This window comes from Pleurodeles waltl, chromosome 4_1 (assembly GCF_031143425.1).
Source record: "Pleurodeles waltl isolate 20211129_DDA chromosome 4_1, aPleWal1.hap1.20221129, whole genome shotgun sequence".
Taxonomy (NCBI): domain Eukaryota; kingdom Metazoa; phylum Chordata; class Amphibia; order Caudata; family Salamandridae; genus Pleurodeles; species Pleurodeles waltl.
The window spans coordinates 391378030-391399330 of record NC_090442.1 but is presented as its reverse complement, the minus strand read 5'-3'; the positions used below and the strand labels follow the sequence as shown (position 1 = coordinate 391399330).

Here is a 21301-nt window from a genome sequence, read left to right as displayed (position 1 = left end):
TCTTCTAGGCACTGGTTTTTACTTTGGATTTTAAAAATTCCATAACTCCGGTTCTACTGATTAGATTTTTTGTTATTTTGGTGTCAAATAAATTATTAAAATTTACTCTATTTCCCTAAATTGGTGTGGGATTTTTCTTGTGTTGGGTTGTCACTTTATTATTGTTTGTGTGTTGCATAAATACTTTACATATTGCCTCTATGTTATGCCTGACTGCTGTTGTGCCAAGCTACCAGAGAGTTGAACAAGGGTTAATTTAGTGACTTTTGTGGTTCACCTTGACAGGAATTATGGCTGTTACTTGAACAGGGTTAACACTCCAGTCAACCAACATCCCAATTTCTCACATAGGTATATTTCAACCACTCTAGCATGGCGAACCATGTTTTAATCAGATTCAAAATGACCAATTTGAGACCTTATTGGTCCATAAAATCTTACAGGGTCAAGAAACAGGCAAGGTTCCTGCTCAAACGCAAGGGTCTGTAATTTGAAACACCATTGTTTAGTGCTTTTTATAGTGAGTTTGAAACCTGCCAAATCCATGGCCATGTGATCTGCCCCACAAGGGAAAAGTAAACTCTTATGGTTTTCCCCATCTTTAATTTACATGGAATTTCACCTTTGAAATGTCAATAGATTCTGTAATATGGATAATGTACATTTGTTTCCTCTATTAAAGGCTGAATGTCCTGAATATTCACAGTTGCTCTTATGGGTTATATGCAAGTCAATCAGTAAAAATGAGGGTGTCCGAATTCACTATAAAGTTGACATCAAAATATTGAAATAGGCATTTATTAAGAAATGTCAGTTTTTGAACTCCTCCAGGAGACCAAATACTTTCTCTATATAAATTACATTTTGATACAGACACCCTTATCACGGGTACTGAAATGTTGTACAAAATTCATCGAGAAAGCATAAGAACATACCCTCAGAATGGCTTAGACTCATCAAGTGAGTGACAGTAAAGAATACGTTTGATATTTTATGCCTCCTAAATTGATCAGACCACTTAATTGATAGAACTCAATTCCTAATACAAGAAATAATTGTATTTATTCTCTACCATTATAAAAGATCCAGGGAATTCATTTGGAGAGTTACTTAGGTGAGCAGGATATGTAATTACATGGTGATATAAATTAGTAATGAGAGACATGACATGAGATACATCAGAATTCCATAATTAAAATGTAGCAAAATGACGTTAAAAATCAATAACTATTTAAGATGTTAGAAATTGCTGAGTCAGGGCGTAGAAAGACTATGGTGTTATTTGGTTGTGTATTGATAATCTACAGGCATCACTAAGGAAATCACTTTTAAATCAGAGAGTAAAATGTACAGCAATGATGTGAAGGTTAGTTTGTAATAAATAAAGAAGATATATGTTTCTCAATTATTGATGATATGATGAGGGGAATGTTTATAAGACTTTGCTGGGACCACTAAAATATAAATAACCATGAAAATTGTCCTATGTCATGAACAATATATCAAATGATACCTGGGAGGAAGAATAAAGTTTTGAATTCAATTATGTCAATAAGAATTATATTATTCACCGAAAGGTATATGTGTTTAATTTGTTAGTGCATTTGCTCAATAATAATAACAAATATGGTACATGTTAGGATAATTTTGCATAACTGTCTTTAATTTTTCTTAGTTTTTGTTTACATAGACAATAAGTATATAAAAATGTTTCTTCATATTGTTTAAATGGCCCTGACGAAGTGACATAATTGCAAACTATGTGCTGGCTGTATTATATAGAGAGTTAGGATATCAATAATACACTTATGACGTGATGATGAAATTGAAGATCAGGTTTTTGTATACAACTACAAGATGAATAAAATTGGCTTTTAACAAAAGAAAGATTTAAGACGTCTGCTTTTCACCTCTTAAAGAACTACTGATGAGTTTATTTTATAGAAAGTGGTAATGCATACTGACCACCAGCAATGTTAGGTAACCCAGAGGTAGATTTGAATAGTACTGGTGTCCTGATTTGCACTGCAGTGGTGTGACTCTGGTAATAGTTTAAAGGGTTTATGAATGTGCTGTTGTCAGCAGGAGCAATACCTGAAAACAACTACAAGAGGTTTGCTGACATTCATTTTCAGTCCAGTACGTGGTGCTAGTCGTTGAGCAAGATTTGACGATCCTGATTGTTGTGTGTGATGAAATAAGCACACATCATCATTGAGCAAGTAAGATTGGTTCTTTGGTTCTTAGACACTGGCAAATGCTTGATTGATAAACATAGCATATGGCAGAAGATCAGATGTTTCAAAGAACAAATGTCCATTATCCATCTCCTTAAATATAACAACAAGCATTAGTAAAGTCAATTGGTCTAGCTTGCATTTTCAATATTGTATGTACTAGCATTTATATAGCATAAACCAACAGAGTATTGTACATTACATGAGGGGGCAATCTACAATAGAGTATAGACCACATGAGGATTACACATGGGGATTAAGTGATATGCACATAATTACAGGATGTTGAGTCCAAAACAAGGCCAGGATTCTAACTTGGGTACACAGATTCCAAAGGCAGCAGCTCAACCCAATGGGCTATATCTTCATTCTCCTATCTAAAGTATTTTGAAAAGCGTACATCACTATAAAATGATTGCTTTCCTTACCACTGCAGTCAGGAGATAAAGAATTTATAATCTGTGAAGATTCAGCACTGTATGGGTGGTGAAATGATACACACAAGAGCAAACACCATAGGCGAGAGCAATACTCCTCCAGACATTGCCAAACCCCACTCTGTGGTCCTTAATAACAGTAGTTACTATTGCAAATATTCATGGACGTCATTTGGGGTAGCGACCCCCTTATATACCCTTTCCAACCTCTGGCACAGTCCTTGTGACCCCTAGTATCAGTGGGGCCAAGAGGCTAAAGCAGGGCCGGCTTTTGGGCAGTGCGAGCTGTGCGACCGCACCGGCCGCTGACCTCAGGGGGGCGCTGTGTTTAGTAATAACTTCAGAAACTTGCAATTTCAAAGCACCTGCTGAAAAGTTCCTTGAGCGTTTAGCCTTCAAGAAACAATTAAAATGTCAAGATAACTCTTGTGATTAATGTTCCTGCTAGAGAGAGAGATGGGAGTTTTGCCTAGGTGCAGCTTTGATTCAAGATACAGTAGCAGAGAGGGTTAATATGCCTGCTACAAAAAACAGAACTATGGGTAATATTTAAGAAAAGTGGTGCTGCACATAGTGCATCACCACTTTTCTTGCACCCCTTAGCACCCCCAAACGCCACCATGTGAGCGTCATATTTAAAATACGGTGCACCGTGGCAGAAGTTAGGGGACTAACGAGAGAATTTTTTATGCTAGTCCGGTGCTTTGCTGGATTGGCGTCAAAGTTGTTGCTGCTAATCTTGCAAAGCACCCAGAGTCGCATTGTAACCAATGGAAGCCTCCTTTTAATCCCTGCTCTGAGCAGGTGTTAAAAGTGCCGGAAAAAAATGACGCAAAGAAATGTAGCAGGTTTCTTTGCATCATTTTTTTGGCCACCCTAACGCGAGGATGCCCCCTTTGCATACATTATACCTGGTGTAGGCATAATGTAGCGCAAAGGGTTACAAAGTGGTGCAATGCATGCAGTGTGCCTCTGTAAATATGACGCAGCGTTTTTGGCCTTCTAACGCCACATTAATGTAAATAAAATGACACTAATGTGGCGTTAGAATGGCACTAGGGGCTCTTAAATATGCCCCTATGGCAGTGCTTAATTTGTGCTTGTTGTTTCCGGTGCGCAGCACCAGCACTTATTTTTGAGGACCGGCCCTTACTTTTCTGCCTCAATCATTTACTGCGAGAAAAAGACACATATGGGAAAGACAGAAGAAGAGAAAAATGAAAAAGCGTCACAATGGGAAAAAGCTGAAATCCGCAAGAGTGAGCTGAAGGGGCAGGGAGTGCCTGTAAATGGATTGAAGAGGCCCGAGATGGCTTCAGGATTACGCTGCCTCTGTATTCTGTGTTCGCACATTTAATTGCAGCAGCCGCATGTTTAAGAAGAGGGCTTCGGGCACAGGCACCTTTTTATTTACAAATTAAGCACTGCCCTATGGGGCATATTTGAAAAAAGTGGCGCTGAGCCCCACTTTTCTTGCCCCCTTTTGAATCCCCGCAATTCCACCAAGTGTGTGTCACATTTAAAATACAGTGCACCATGGCGGTAGTTAAGGAGACTAGCGTCAGAATTTTTTATGCTAGTCCGGCGCTTTGCAGGATTAGCATCAAAAATGTTGACGCTAATTCTGCAAAGCACCCAGAGGCCCATTGTAACCAATGGAAGCCTCCTTTTAATGCCTGCTCTGAGCAGGCGTTAAAAGTGCTGAAAAAAATTACGCAAAGAAATCTGTCAGATTTCTTTGCGCCATTTTTTGGGGCCCCCTTTGCATACATTCTTCCTGGCGCAGGCATAATGTAGGGCAAAGGGTTACAAAGTGGCGCAAAGCCTGCATTGTGCCACTTTGTAAATATAGTGCAGTGTTTTTGGCCATCTAAAGCCATATTAGCTTTAAAGAAATTACACTAATGTGGCGTTAGAATGGCACTAGGGGCTATTAAATATGCCTCTATAGGGCATATTTGAAAAAAGTGGGACCACACACAGTGCGGCACCACTTTTCTTGCGTCCCTAAGCACTCCCCTAACACCACCATGTGTGAGCTCTATTTAAAATACAGCGCAACATGGCGGTAGTTAGGGGACTAGTGTCAGAATTTTTTACACTAATCCGGCGCTTTGCAGGATTAGCCTAAAAAATATTGATGTTAATCCTGTAAAGCATCCAGAGGCCCATAGTAACCAACAGGCGCCTCATTTTAACGCCTGCTCTGAGCAGGTGTTAAAAGTGCTGGGAAAAAATGATGCAAAGAAATCTGTCAGATTTCTTTGCACCATTTTTTTGGCCCTAACTAACGGGGGAATGCCACCTTTGCATAAGTGATGCAAAGGCATAATGGTGCAGGCATAATGTAGCGCAAAGGGATACAAAGTGGCCCAATGCACGCATTGCTCCACTTTGTAAATATGACACGGCGTTTTTGGCCTTCTAACGTCACATTGGTGTAAAAAAATGATGCTAATGTGGCGTTAGAATAGCGCTAGGGGCTCTTAAATGTGCCCCTATATTTTATGTGACTAGCTGAGTAGATTACAAAACTAGCCTTTACAAGTGCTTTAAAACACATCAATGTATGTGAAAGGGGAGCGATGGAGAGATGAGGGGCACATTTGCAGTGGTAGTAGTGAGTGAAACTGAGGACGAGGTCATGGGGTCGGAGGGGGGTGCCACAATAAACTGTCGCACAGGGCGCCACCAGTCCTAAAGCCGGCCCTGGGCTAAAGTGAGAAAGCATGCCTGGCATATTCCTTTGGAAACTCTGACCTCTCCGGGCAATTCTCTCGAACGCGCTCCAGTGTTACATTGTATTTGTCTCAATTGTGTTAGAACATTAAAAAGTGTACAGCAAAAGGGTTTAATATTAAAAATTAGCTGAGAGGTGCTTCTACTAATCCATTGAAGATATATCATGCATGTTCCATCTACAATCGAAAAACGCAAATAAATAATATAGTCACATGAGTAAAAATTCAGAGGACTGCAGTGAAACGTTTTGTCATTGTAATAATTACATTAAAATTACCCAACTAAAAAATAAAGATTATCTAAGATGTAAAAATTATATGAATTTATTGCTGGGTAATATTGTATGCAAAACTGCTGGTGCAAACCGGCACTTGTGTTTTAAAACAGGGTCATTATAGATTATTTTCGGTTAAATTGTATTTGGAAATGTGCCCATGGCATCTCCTTGTTGCACCATTGTTATATCGTTGCTTTAGTAAATTGTTCCTATTTGATAGCCTTACACTTTAGCTGACAGCGCACTTCCTATAATGTGAGGTGGGGCTGAAGACCACGTGGCACCATTACCTGGGATGTCATTAGGGTCAACAGACATATATGATGGCACATCTTGTGATGTCATCAGGTTCAAATGGTATGTAATGTAACTTCCGCTACGTCTGGCATTTTGGGGAATCAACACCCATTCACACATAGCAATTAACCATTCTGCTCGTAATAACAGCCCCTGTGTATTTTAAAGAATTGCTTAAAATTGGTAAACGACACTTGTGCTGTCAAGTCAGACCTAAAAAACGATTAGGCATTAAGGAATCTTTACAGCACTCCACTATGGCTTCAGGAAGTCTGTATTATGGACAAATCAAGTGAGAACAAATTGATGAAGCATTGCTGGGAGAATAGTCTTTCTTACATATATGTAAGAACTATTTTTTCATGAGTCGATTATCTTTTTTCCTTAAAGAGGGTTCTCCAGCACGCCTTGAAGGAACTCGGTCATCAAAGAAGCCATAAAACAAAATAATGTGTAAGGTGGCCAATTGCCTCATCCAAACAAGATATCATATTGTGCCCTAACATTTCCTCTCATGCCGCGGTGCATGTTGGTACTTGTAATCTAAGTGGCTTAATTTTGAAACAATGTTACATTTCACTGCCTGCCCTGTTTAAGTAATGAAAAGTCCTTGAAACTTTGTCCCAAGCCGAGATGGACCTATGTGGCCGCCCTATTCATTTATATCTTTACGTAAGCATTTGCTTTGTTCTGTGGTCCGTGTTTTTAGCACTATTGACAGCTGATTTCCAATTGTGAAGACTGGTCGACTATGATAAATTGCATTCGTTTTATGATAACTTCTTGGAAAGGCCGGAACAGCTCGCGCTGTGCTTGTTCCATGAGACAGTCACCCCGGACACGCGCTCTTGTGTGTTGTCACTGGGGAAAGTGGTTTCTTAGACTGCAGCCTTGCTGTGGTCGAGGTGTCTAGTGACAAACTTCAGAACAAACTGACTGCCCTATGAGAGAGAAGCACACCCTGCCTTTCATTCAAACTGGTCGCCAATGGCAACCGTCAACAAATGTGGCGAGCACTCGGCAGCAGGAGCTCACGGGAGCAGAAATGCTGACTAATTAAATTTAGGCACCGCTGAGATTTTCTGGCGTTGAAAGCATATTCGATTTACAGTCCAGTCTCCATAAAGTAAGTCTACGTTAGGGGAATGTTTACAGTCAACAGGTGAGTCTTAAGCTAATTGAAAGATGCTACTAGTCTTGAAAACGATTTATTTTGCAGTCGTAGTCAAAGGTGGAAACACACGAGATGCTTTTTGCATCGTACCTTTGTTTTATCTACTTCCACATTGCATTTCAGACGTTAGCCCTGAGTGTGTCCACAAATACTGGCGGTGTTTGGCAGATTGTAGGGCACCGCCGTGGTGGTGGAAGAGGAACAGACTGATGTTTAAAACATATTTTCATTATAATTCGGCTTGTTCGCCGCTTTGCAAGCGTGTCCCTCTTGGTACAACAGCAGAGACCATGTTGTTATCACCATCCGTTGACATGTTTACAGCTCGATTTGATTTCCTTGTGTGACTTAGCGCTGTATGCCACCGGAAATGGTTTCAGTTTTTGTTTCCCAGGAAGAGATTGTAGTAATGGTTTATAGCAGTGTAATATTGTTCCATGTTATGTATGAAACCTTTCACCCACTCCTGGCATTTTAACCAGCATCCCTTTGCATTCTGGGACTCAGTTTTTTTCCCCCTCATTATAAATGCGTGCTCCCGAGTCCCACTATGCAGTGTGCTGCTGAGTGAAAGCCATGACTGGCTGAATGTGCTATGCATGACATGTGTCCAGCTGAAGAGATATGACCGAGTTGTACTGTGTTGTATTGTACTGCATCATTATATAGCGCTTACTGTGTTGTATTGTACTGCATCATTATATAGCGCTTACTGTGTTGTATTGTACTGCATCATTATATATCGCTTACTACCCCTATGTGTGCACTGAAGTGCTTGCATACATGGGTGGCATGCTGCATTGTGTGGGGTATGTGGTTGGAACAGTGTTGTCTGTGTTTTGGGTTTGATTCTATGTGAGAATTCTTTTCATGTACTACTTGATGATCACTGAGGTGCAGTTATTGTGTTATGGACGCAGCGCTTAGCAGTTTGATGGACGAAGAGATGTAAGAGATAGGCACAGTTCATGGTTTTCAGTAAGCTGGCAGCTTTGAGAAGCTACACAGGTCCCTTTCTTATGATTATAGTCCACTTATCTAGTTACTACACTGGATTGTTCACTCTGAGATATTGTGTTCAAAGTTTATGTAATCAAGGGTCAAAAGCATCTGACAAAACATCTGCAGGCAACCGCCACATGACAGATACAGACATGCAAGACAGTTCAGCAATAAAAACCTTACACATGATTTTAATGTAAAAATAAAAAAGCTTAAAAAGAATAACACCATTGTGACAGGCTCCATGAAAAAGCATACACAGGACAGTGGTGAAACAGAATAAAACCCTTTTATGTCTGCTTTGCAGTGAAAGATATAAGGAATTCCAACAAATGCATGGTACCATCATTCCAAAGAAGCAGCTCCCAATGATATGAGGACCCTCCACCATGCTGTCCACTCTTCATTACAAAGTACACAATTTACATTTCAGCCCAGACTCCCTTCGCCTTGTGTATGCAACACATTGGCTTGAAAAGCCATTGCTATGGTACTGTACTCGGACACCCTGGTTCTCTATACCCACTCCATTTAATGGGTGTGTTAGACCTGACAGCCTTAGGGTGGTCATCCTCCAACATTTTACCTGCCTCCCTCTATTTTCTGACCCTGCTTTGCTGGCTTTTGGACTCTGCAGACTTTACCACTGCTGACCAGTGCTAAAATGCATGTTGCCTCCTCCCTAAACATGTTGATATTGGTTCCTAACCAAATGGCATATTTAATTTACTTGTAAGTCCCTAGTAAAAGTGCACTAGAGGTGCCCAGGGCCTGTAAAGTAAATGCTACTGGTGTGCTTGCAGCACTGGTTGTACCACCCACATAAGTAGCCCCTTAACTATGTCTCAGGCCTACTGTTGCAAGGCCTGTGTGTGCAGTTTCACTGCCACTTCAACTCGGCATGTACAACTACTTGCCAAGCCTTAAACTCCATTTTGTCTACATATTAGTCACCATAGGCCATAGGTAACCCATGGGGCAGGGTGTTATGTAAGTAAAAGGCAGGACATGTACTTATGTGTTTTATATGTCCTGGTAGTGAAAAACTCACACATTTGTTTTCCACGGCTGTGAGGCCTGCTCCTCTCATAGGCCAGCATTAGACCTGCCCTTATGTGCTTTTAAGTGGTAGATTCTGATCTGAAAGGAGTAGCCCTGTCATGTTTAGCATGACCATAATGGTAATAGAAAATCCTACTTACTGGTCGAAGTTGGATTTAATATTTCTATTTTAGAAATACCGCTTTAGAAAGTGGACATTTCTCTGCACTTACTGCCATCTGTGCCTTACAGCCTGTCTCCAGTCCACATCTGGTTTGTGCTGATTGCCAGCTCCCCTTGTACATTCCACCCAGACAGCCATAAACACAGGACACTCAATCACATCTGCATTCATCTGCATACTGAATGGGTCTCCCTGGGCAGGAAGGGTGGAGGGTCTCTCTCTTAAACTTCTAAGGCTGTGGCCTTCCCTCACACAAATGACTGATGACTCCCCACACCCTACAGGGATCCTGGCAGACAGGACTGGGCTGAAAGGGGAACATGTGCACTTCAAAACCACTCTTTGATATTTCCCCAACTTCAAAGGCATTTTGGGGTACATATACTAGTCTCTGACCCTATCAAATCAGACACTTCTGGCTCTACACCCGGACTCTGTCAGAGGGACTTCCTGGCTGCCCAAAGGACTCACCTCGACTGCTTTGCTGACAAGGACTGCTGCCCTGCTTGTTGCTCTGCTGCCTGATGACCTCTGACTCTGCTGAAAGCACTCAGCCTTCCCCACAAGTGCTCTCCAAGGGCTTGGATTGAGCTTGCTTCCTGGTATGAAGTCTCAGGGCCACAAAGACTTCACCAAAAATAAGAAAATCCCTCTGCAGCAGAAAATCAATGCAACACCTGCAGAAATTGATGCAGGGCCTGCCTCACGGTGGAAAATTTGCCAGATCAGTGAAACACCTACTCCCTCTACCAGCGTGTCAAGAATTTTCAGCGCATCGTCCCTGGGCATCAAAATATCCCCGTATTACAGTGAGGAACCAAGGCTGCGCTCTTGGAAATCAATGCACCATCTTGCAGCGTGGAAAGAAACAACACATCGTCCATGCTGTGCCGGAAAATCCGAAGCAGCACCTTATTTTTCAATGCATCTCCTCCTCTGCGGCCCCTGTGTGTCATTATTTTTGACACATCCTAGGTACTGTGTGTTACAAGAATACAACCACTGATTCTTAAGGATTGAGACTCTTTTAACCCATTAGAAAGTGATATCTTGATCTTTTTGTCTCTTTGATCTTATTTTATTCAGATAAATATCTGCATGGGTGTGGAGTACTTTTTCTGGTGTTTTCACCATGTTACTGTATGTGTTATTGCACAAACACTTTAAACACTGCCTTCTATTTTAAGCTTGCCTGCTCTGTGCAATGCCAAGATACCAGAGTGTGAGCACAGGATAATTTGGATTGTGTTATCACTTACCCTGACTAGGATTGTGGTCTCTACTTGGACAAGGGTGTATACCTCTGCCAACTAGAGACCCAATTTCTAACAGGAGCATAAACAGCTGCCAAAATCACAGAGCAAAAGATTATATGGATGGAGGTGATTGATAATATTCATTAGACTCAATCACCAACCCTGGTGCACAGGCTATCACTGTCTAAGCACAACAAATTTACTAGTGCATTATACATGGGAGCAGGAGTCTGCAAGGGGATAAAAGCCCTGGGAGTAAAAGCACTTGCATATCTATTCAGAAAAATTTACTTTACTACTTGTGGGAGTCTTTGGCACCTTCCATGAAATAATCCATACTCAGAGAGGACGGTACACAAATCCGTAGAATATGTGAGGCCCACTTAGCCTAAAATACCTTGTGGTAGCTCAGGAAGCAGATAAACACTCTCTTATAATGTTGTATCACTACTTTTTGTATTCTCTCGTGACCTTCACAATATAAATTGTGGAGAGTGAAAATCACACATTATCCTAACAATGGTGGAAAAAATAATAGTGTGTGCCTCCAGAATCAATAGCATAAAAAATGCACAAATGTATCCCTGAAATCGTGACACAGAAGTCATCCAGAGTGACTTTTTTGCAATTGCCACTTTTTAAATCGACAGAAGAAGACAACCTTAGCCCTTATTAAACATAGGGCACCTTGTCTCTCTTTGTGCCATGTTGCACCTTTCAAAAGGTGCACCTGGAGCAGACCGGGATAGTGCATCCTGTTATGATGTATGTGCTGCAAAGTTTTACTGCCCTAGATGGAGCTCATTGGTGAAATAGGGGCAGATGCTTCCAGGCCACTCTGTGTTTCTTTATGCAGGAGACAACTGTTTGCACTTTAGAGAGGGCACAGACAACCCCCTGGAGGCAGGTGTAGTGAGTGCACCCACCTGCAGGGGAATATCTGGGGGGTCCATGGTCTAGAGGTTGCCTTTTGGGAGTGTACTAACAGTGACATAATTGCATCTGTGCCCTTGCCCGCAATATGGTAGAGGGAGTCCCTCCTTTGCATGGTGCCACACCCCCACAGGGGAATGTCCTCTCACAGTAACACTGGTACTATATGTGAGCCAGCACTATCAGTATTACAGAAGAAGCTGAACAAGTCTCTGCAGCCACTCTATAATACTGAAGTGCCCCAGGAGCCACAAAGTAGGTGCACACACCGCTTGCACCCTCGGACATTCTGCATAATACAGCCACATGGATGATTACAAGTGGCAAATCAAACTCAGATCAAAGAGGGGTGGAGTACATTAATGAAAGTGGATAGTGGACAGTTTAGGAGATATGGAAAAAGGGCATAGAATTCAAACAGTGATGGTCAGTGAGGGATATAAGAAATAGTGGCAGTCTGGTTAGATGTATGTTATCTATACTGACTATGCCTTTGGAGATGATACCTTTACACGGGACTAAAAGAGAGGCCAGCTGAAGGTGTCTGCTATACTGCAATATGATACATAAAAAGAAGTGGAACTGAATGTGGGAAGCAGCAAGTGGACAACTAGGCTGGTTGAAAAAGATGGGTTTTTATCAGAGTAATGAACTACTTTGGTGAATGCCCAGTTCTGTATAGTTAAAACCTCAGTGAAATGTGAAGAGACCCAGCAAGCCGTTGTTCTGAATCAAATGCTGTTAATAATGAAAAAATAATCTTATGATTGGTCTGCTCTCTTCTTAGTCAGTCTATCGAAGTCAAGGATGTTATGCTTGCTATCAATTGGATCCCTTTTGGAAAAGCACTGGTACCGGACGGTCTCCATGGACTTGTTCAAACACGATATTCTCTTTGGTCACCACTGATAACAAATGTAATGAATGCTGCAATAATAGGCCCTTTAGTACCTTCCTGGAAGGAGAGAGTCGTGGTACCCATTTTAAAAAAAGGAGATAGGAATTTCCAATCTGTTATTATCCAATCTCCCTAATAAACAGTTCATTTAAGAATCTTGGCAGAGTAATAATCTAAAGTTGGAGACTTGGGCAGAGCGGAATCAGGTCCTGGCCAAGGTGCAATACGGTTCTGCCTTGGGTTGGTCACAGTTGAGCAGTGTCTCAACCACCAGCTCATAATAGAGAAATATGTCAGGGCCAGGAGAGGGGTCATTCTCTTTGCATTCATGGATCTCTTCTGTGCTTTTGCCATGGTACATTAGTCTAAGCCTCGTGACATAATGGAGTAGATGGGCTTTGATAAAGTCCTAATAGATTTATTATGCTGAATGCACTTGAATACCATGGCTAATATTCGTTATGGGCTAAATGGTTAACTGGCCCCTAAAATCTGATCTACTCTGGGAGTCCCTAGGGATGTGTGAAGGCATGTCTGCTTTTCTTAATTTACATAAATGTTTTGGGAAGTGATCTGTGTTTGGCAGGGAAGGACATGCCACATTTGGGGAACTGTTGGTACCAGTTTTGCTATACACTAATGATGCGGTTTTAATATCTGGAACCACAAATGGGCTCCAACTGCTTCTAGATGCCTTCAGCAATTTTATGAATGATTTGGGCCTCAAAACCAACTAAACCAAATCATTCATCATACAATATGGGCCACAAAATACTAAAACAAAGACATTCCAACTTGGAGAGGCTAAGATAGTTAAAGTGCAAAATTTCACATACCTGCGTATTCCTTTTTATTCCACTGCGAGGTGGGGTTTATTATACAGATCAACAGCACAACAACTTAAAGGGATCCATTGAGTCTGGTTTTAGCTGAGTGAGAAGAATGGACCATTAACCAGTGAAGGAGATTATCTGTATATATCAAAATAAGCATGTTGTGATGGAGACCAGCGGTTTGGGGGCATTTTGGTGCTGAATAGCCACAAAATGTATGCCCTTCAACGGCACAGTACTTAAGTGGCTGACTCCTTATTTTTAGTGACCATGAACAATTGAATTTGCTGTCACCTATTGAATCTCAGCGTAAGTCTCTATATTGTGGTGTACCACAGAGCTCAATTTTATCCCCATTATTATTACATGAGTAGTTTTGCACATCATATCAATCAAATGTCTTGTGAGATATTATATATCTGTATGGAGATGATACTCCATTGGCCATCAAGTTTTCAAAATCAATATCAGTCTTATTTGGGTCCATTAGTGGATGTCTGTACGTTTTATGTAACTAAATTCATCTAAAACCAAGGTAATAATTTCCCCAGCAGGAGCCTATGCAACTGGGATGCTATCTTGGCCAAATATCATGGCCCCAACTCCGTCCCATGAATAACACAATTTGGATATCATGTTTGATTCTAATCTGATTTTTAAAATGTAGGTGACTTAAAGTAGCTAGCACCTGCTTTCTCCGGCTAAAAACTCTGCGTCACTTTCTGCCATTTGTTGACAAAAAAATAATTTTTCTAATGCCCAAGTCCAACTTCGTTTGGGTTGAAGCAATCCAATTTCTCTATCTGCCCTAGCTCAAATTTTGAGCCTTTTTTAGTTGGTTTAAAATACTTCTGCTCGATATATTACAAAAGTCACAAGATGTCAGCACATCTTGCCGGGTTGTAATAAAATTACAATAACTACCTATTCTAAGTGGGTCAATCTTCAAGTGCATGATTACGGTACTTCAAGCTGTCGAGTCCATCAATGCTTTCCTGGTTTCATCTCCTCTATATTCAGCTGGCACAAGTCTGTTCGTGATCTGCGATCTACTTCACAATACCTTCTAGAGGTGCTCAGAGCAAAAACTGTATCAAATGGGCCCATGCATTTAGCTCTTTCACAAGGTGGACATACGCCACAAGGTAGTTCCCTATAGTGCCAGTGTTGTCGTATGTGATAGTAGGGCACATTTGAAGTGAGCACAGGGCACATTCCAGTTTTATCAGTTACTTTCTACTTCCAATGCTGTTGTACATTCCTTTTGAATTGAACCTTTGATATATCACAGCATACCATACTGTGTTCTAGGACAACTCTGCCCAGGAAGAAAACCAGACTTTGGGCCAGATGTATCATTTTATTAAATTATGATTTTCTAATTGCGATTCCCTGCGAATCGCAATTAGGTAATCGCTATTCTAATGTGTGAAACTCATGGGGTTTCATTTTGCGTTACCTAATGGGTCGCAAAGCAACCTACCTCATTAATATTCATGAGGTTGGTCACAATTTACAACCCATTAGGAAAAGCTAAAATCACAGGGAAATCACCATGTCTGTGATTGCTTTTAAATAAAGCAATCTTTTTTTTTTTTTTAATGCAGCTCGTTTTCCTTAAGGGAAAATGGGATGCGTTTAAAAAAGAAAAATCTTTTCATTTTTTAAGAGTAGGCAGTGGTCTGTGGGACCACTGCCTGCTCTTAACAAATGTTTTGACATGCTTTCACAAAGGGAAAGGGGTCCCTTTGGGACCCCTTCCTGTTTGTGAATGGGTTACCACCTACTTGAAGTAGGTGGTAAAATGCAAATGTTTTGTGACCGCATTTCGGTCACAAACCATTCCTGCATACCACTGCGATGCAGTATTAGGAAGGGATGCCTTTCACGTGCCCCTTCCTAATACTGAAATGGTCTGTAGTCACAATTTGAATTTGCAATTCGGTAACAAGTTACCGACTCACAAATTGGAATTCATACATACCAAAAGACATTTTAGCGTTGCAAATGGCCAGATTGGGATGTTTGCGACCGCAAAAATACATGACACTTCTGGCCCTTAGTGTTTAATTTGCAGCACATTTTTTAACAGTTTTATTTAAACATAGGTGGATGTAGTTTATGTTTTAGTATCCAATATTTTATGCTGTGAACCCTCTTCCTTACTTCTTTTACACTTATATTTCCTTCTTTCCTTTCTTTCTTTTTTCACCCTTTTCTCTTTTTGCTTCCTTCCCTGCTTCATTCTTTTTGCAATTTCTTCTTTCTTTCCTTTTTGCCTTTCTTCCTTCCTTCCTTTCTTTCTTTCTTCTACAGCCACTGATTGACTTTACTGTGAGTTATGGCATGTTTCCCTTTCACAAGGAGCACATCCACACAAAAGGCAGTACCCTCAGAGCTGGGAGTAACACGGTAATGAGTACTTTTTTGGGGCCAGAAAAACACTTTTGCCTTTAGCTAATGTTTTTTTCGTTTAGATTTAATGAGGTCCCAGCAGCTTCTTGGACAATAAAATTATTCAAAAGCCATAACAAAACAAAAAATGAATTGTCAAAAGAGTGGCGGCCAACAGCAGGCCTATTGGCTTTGCCAATGTTTGTTCAGTTGCTGCAGCCAAAACATGGAATTCCTTGCAATTATCACTGCATTGTAAATCTTTCCATAGCCATTTCAGAGAGCTTTTGAAAATGTTTTCTCAATCTTTAGGATCTAGCGTAGTCATGTTGAAACCTGGTTAGCTCCCAAATCCTCACTGAAAAGTCCAAGAATGAATTAAACTAAAATACTTTATCACATCTGCCTTAAATGATATTGTTAGACCTGACAGCCTTAGGGTGGTCAACCCTAACTTTTTGCCTGCCTCCCTCCACTTTTTAGATACTGTTTTTGCTGGTTTTAACACTCTGCTCACTTTACCACTGCTAACCAGTGCTAAAGTGCATATGCTCTCTCCTTTTAAACATGGTAACATTGGCTCATACCCAATTGGACCGTTTAATTCACTTATGAGTCCCCAGTAGAGTGCACTATATGTGCTCAGGGCCTGTAGATTAAATGCTACTAGTAGGCCTGCAGCACTGATTGTGCCACCCACTTAAGTAGCCCCTTAACCTTTTCTCGGGGCCTGCCATTGCAAGGCCTGTGTGTGCAGTTTCACTGCCAATTTGACTTGGCATTTAAAAGTACTTGCCAAGCCTAAAACTCCCCTTTTTCTACATATAAGACACCCCTAAGGCATGCCCTAGGTAACCCATAGGGCAGGGTTCTGTGTAGGCAAAAGGCAAGACATGTACTTATGTAGTGTACATGTCCTGGTAGCGTAAAACTCCTAAATTCGTTTTTACACTGCTGCGAGGCCTGTTCCCTTCATAGGCAAGCATTGGGGCTGCCCTCATATATTGTTTGAGTGGTAGCTGCTGATCTGAAAGGAGTAGGAAGGTCATATTTAGTATGGCCGGAATGGTGATATAAAATCCTGCTGACTGGTGAAGTTGGATTTAACATTACTATTTTAGAAATGCCACTTTTAGAAAGTGAGCATTTCTCTGCACTTAAATCTTTCTGTGCCTTACAATCCACGTCTGGCTGGAATTAGTTGGCAGCTCCTTGTGCATTCACTCAGACAAACCCCAAACACAGGATACTCAGCCTCACTTGCATACATCTGCATTTTGAATGGGTCTTCCTGGGCTGGGAGGGTGGAGGGCCTGCCTTCACACACAAGACTGCCACACCCCCTACTGGGGCCCTGGCAGACAGGATTGAACTGAAAGGGGACCTGGTGCACTTCTAAGCCACTCTTTGAAGTCTCCCCTACTTCAAAGGCACCTTTGGGTATATAAACAGGGCCTCTGCCCCTACCAACTCTGACACTTCCTGGAGAAGAAACTTGTAACCAGTACCTGTATTCTGCCAAGAAGAACTGCCTGGCTGCCCAAAGGACTCACCTGACTGCTTTCTGTGAAGGACTGCTGCCTTGCTGCTCTCTGGCTGTGGTGAAGAAGTGCTCTCCAAGGGCTTGGATAGAGCTTGCCTCCTGTTCCCCGAAGTCTCAGGACCAAAAAGACTTCATCTCTTCAAGAAGGACTCCTTGTGAGGGGAAATTCGATGCACAGTCTGCCAAAAACGACGCACAGCCTGCCCTGTCGTGAAAGTTTCATTGCATGCCGAACCGGAATGACGCAGCCTGACTTCGTAATGAGAAGATTGATGCAGCGCCAGCGTAGCGACCAGAAATTCGACGCACGGCCCACTGGATCAAGGCACAGCCGAGCCGGAATGACGCAGCCCGACTTCCAGAGAGGAATCGATGCAGCGCCTGCCGTGCTGTAGAAAATTCAACGCAACGCCCACCGGATCGACACAGCTCCTGTGACTTCATCCTGCCAGTGCAGGAAATTCAGGCATCGTCCCCGGGGCATCTGAAAAGCCCGCAACCCGAAGAGGATCCACGACCGAGCGCCAGAAATCGACATACAGCTGTCACTGCATGAACACTAAATGACTCATCACTGTGTGCAGCCCGAGAAATCGACGCACACCCCTTTGTTTCCACGCATCTCCTCCTCTGCAGTTCTTTGTAGAGATGTTTCACACAAATCAGGTACTTTGTGCTTGAAAGAGACTTTGTTTGCTTTTAAATGACTTAAGACAATTTATATCACTTTTCAGTGATATCCCAAAATATACTTATTGCATTTTAATCATTTTGACCTGCACCTTACCAGATAAATATTATATATTTTTTTAAACACTGTGTGGTGTATTTTTTGTAGTGCTATATAGTTTTATTGTATGATTTATTGCACAAATACTTTACACATTGGTTTCAAAGTTAAGCCTGACTGCTCAGTGCCAAGCTACCAGAGGGTGGGCACAGGATCATTTGGATTGTGTGTGACTTACCCTGACTAGAGTTAGGGTCCTTGCTTGGACGTGGGGTAACCTGACTGCCAACCAAAGACCCCATTTCTAACAGATGTGCACTCAGATGACATCTGCCTTCTCATTGAGCAACTTGGAGCAGAGATCCTCTGGACTGTGTGGTTAAGATGGCCTACAATACGATCACCTGACCATACCAAGACAAAATTAGGTATCTAGAAAAGAAATGTAATAGGAACTACTACAAAGGGTGCCTGTACAGGACTAGAACTAAGAAACAAGGGAAATTGGGATGAAAGACTTCCATCCAGGAGGCTTGGGAAAAGAGGAGAGAAAAATGTATTCAGAATACACAATGCATTTCATTTCAAGGGTAGTGGGGTGATGGTTTTAAACCAGTTTGGTTTTCACTCAGGTAGTTTGGAATGTGTGTAATGGGGAATGACTGATTCTAAAGTTTTAAGAGCAGCTCACGAAAACAAGAGAGGAGAATTGTGTGTGGAAGTGAGATTTGGGCAATAGAGTAGATAATGAGCATCAAGAATGCTGAGAAAATAACTCTAGATAAAGTCATTCATGCTTTGACTAGAGTAGGGTTTGTCTTTGGGAAGAGGGTGAGCTCAAGAGAGGGAGAGTATGGCTTGAGTTCCAAGGGGTGGAGTAAGAGGCACTTGGAGTAGAGAGGGACTTAAATTTCATGTTGAGAAAATATGTCAGGAAGACAAATGGGGCTTGTGTTTGGTGGTATCTCAAGTATGAGCTACTGAGACATCACCACACTGGAAGAAGGACTTCTTAGTGCACACCATGCTAGTGAGGTGTAAGGAGTAGCTCTTTGCTATTTTGCACTGGATAAAGAGTGAGTAAATCTATAAGTATTGTTGTTTCTTGCACTACAAGGAATGTAACCAACAGATTATTATATAGGCATAGGCTAAGTTAACCTAATGGTTGAACATGAAAGTCAACTGAATGGCTAAAACATTATCATTCTAGAAATTAAGATCCTGTGAATGTAGCAAATATTAATATTATTCGGTTAGACTCAATCTAAAGTAATGTTGTTAGAAAGGGATCTCTAGTTGGCAGTCAGTTTACGCCCTGTCCAAGTAGGGACCCTCACTTTAGTCAGGGTAAGTGAGATACAGAGCTCAGATAACCTCTGCTCACAGCCTCAGTAGCTTGGCACAAGCGGTCAGGCGGATCCCAGAAGCAATGTGTAAAGTATTTGTACAAACACACAGTAACACAGTGATACGTTGATTTCACTGATGCTCCGTTAATTTTTCAGCTGCGGTGCAGGCGCTGTGTCAGTTTTTTTCTGCCACTTGGCTTCAGTGCATAGATTTTCATCTTGGCTTCACCAGATTCTCCTTTCAAGGGCCCAGGGACTGGACATGGCACCACTTGGCAGGGTAGGGGTCTCAGCAAGAGAACCCAGGTGCTGGTAGATGAAGTCTCTGATGACCCGGAGACTTAAAAACAGGGGGCAAGCTCAGTCCAAGCCCTTGGAGAAACTTCACAAGCAGGATTTCTGAAAGTAAAGTCCAGTCCTTTCCCTCTTCAGGCAGAAGCACCAGCAGCAGGCCAGCACAGCAAAGCAACAGGCGGAGTGGCAGGTTCTCCTCAAGCATCAAGCTCTTATCCTTAGCAGAGGTTCCTATTGATCCAGAAGTAATCTGAAGTTGTGGGGTCAACAGTCCAATACTTATACTCATTTCTGCCTTTGAAGTAGGCAAACTTCAAAAGAAAGTCTTTGCAGTGCACAAGGCCCTGCCTCTTCCTTGTCCTGCCCCAGGCACACTCTAGGGGGTGGAGTCGGTATTGTGCAAGGCAGTCGCAGTCGCAGTCACAGCCCTTTCAAGTGCAGGTGACAGCTCCTCCCTCCCACACTAGCCTAGGAAGACTCATCAGGATATGCAGGACACACCTCAGCTCCCTTTGCATCACTGTCTAGAGAGAATTCACAAACAGCCCAACTGTCGGTCTGACCCAGGCGTGGATTCAGCAGCCAGACAGAGGCACAGAATGGCTAAGCTAGAAAATGCCCACTTTCTAAAAGTGACATTTTCAAACAGAAAATCTAAAAACCAACTTTACTAACGGAGGAATGTTTAAATTGTGAGTTCATAGACCCCAAACTCCACATCTCTATCTGCTCCCAGTGGGAACCTACACTTAAAAGATATTTAAAGGCAATCTCCATGTTAACCCCTGGGATAGATAGATCTTGCAATAGTGAAAAACATATTTGGCAGTATTTTACTATCAGCACATGTAAAACACACAAGTACATGTTCAACCTTTTAAATACACTGTACCCTGCCCATGTGGCTACCTAGGGCCTACCTTTGCAGTGACTTACATGTAGTAAAAGGGAAGGTTTGGGCCTGGCAAGTTTGTACACTTGCCAGGTCGAACTGGCAGTTCAAAACTGCACACACAGACACTGCAGTGGCAGGCCTGAGACATGTTTACAGGGCTACTCGTGTGGGTGGCACAATCAGTGCTGCAGGCCCACCAGTAGCATTTGATTTACAGGCCCTGGGCACCTCTAGTGCACTTTACTAGGGACTGACTAGTAAATCAAATATGCCAATTATTGATAAACCAATTATAAAAATAATTTAAACAGAGAGCACTTGCACTTTAGCACTGGTTAGCAGTGGTAAAGTGCCTAGAGTACCAAAACCAGCCAAAACGAATTACAGAATAAAAACAGGAGGTCAGAAGCAAAAAGTACATGAAACCATGCCAAGAAATTACTGGTCTAACAAAATGTGCATTTAAAATAACTGAGCAAGAGGAACATTGCTACATAGAGAAACATCTATTTTTGAAAGATTTACAAAGCCTCAGAGACACTAATTCTAGATGGTGACATTTAAAGCTTGGCGGCTCCAGACAACTGTCTTAATGAACAACCAGTGTCTAGAAACTTTACCTTGGTTATTCCTCCTTCTACTCAAAAATAATTTTGTTTATACTGTTGGATATACATGGTGGAATAGGTCAGTAAGAATTAAAGCAATTTTCCTTGTTGGCCCAGACGTTTGATGGGAAGCACATGGTGAGAAAAGAAGATAGTAAAAAGCCCAAAACAATG

At 41.8% G+C, this 21301-nt stretch overlaps 1 protein-coding gene across 1 annotated transcript in view; it reads left to right on the top strand.

Moving 5' to 3' along the window:
* Nucleotides 1-6991: 6991 nt before the first annotated feature.
* Nucleotides 6992-21301, top strand: part of LMNTD1 (lamin tail domain containing 1) — a 1007849-nt gene continuing 993539 nt past the window's right edge. Inside the window, exon 1 of the mRNA XM_069228593.1 lies at nucleotides 6992-7116. The gene's annotated coding sequence lies outside the window, so the exon portion shown is untranslated. The remainder of the gene's footprint in view (nucleotides 7117-21301) is intronic.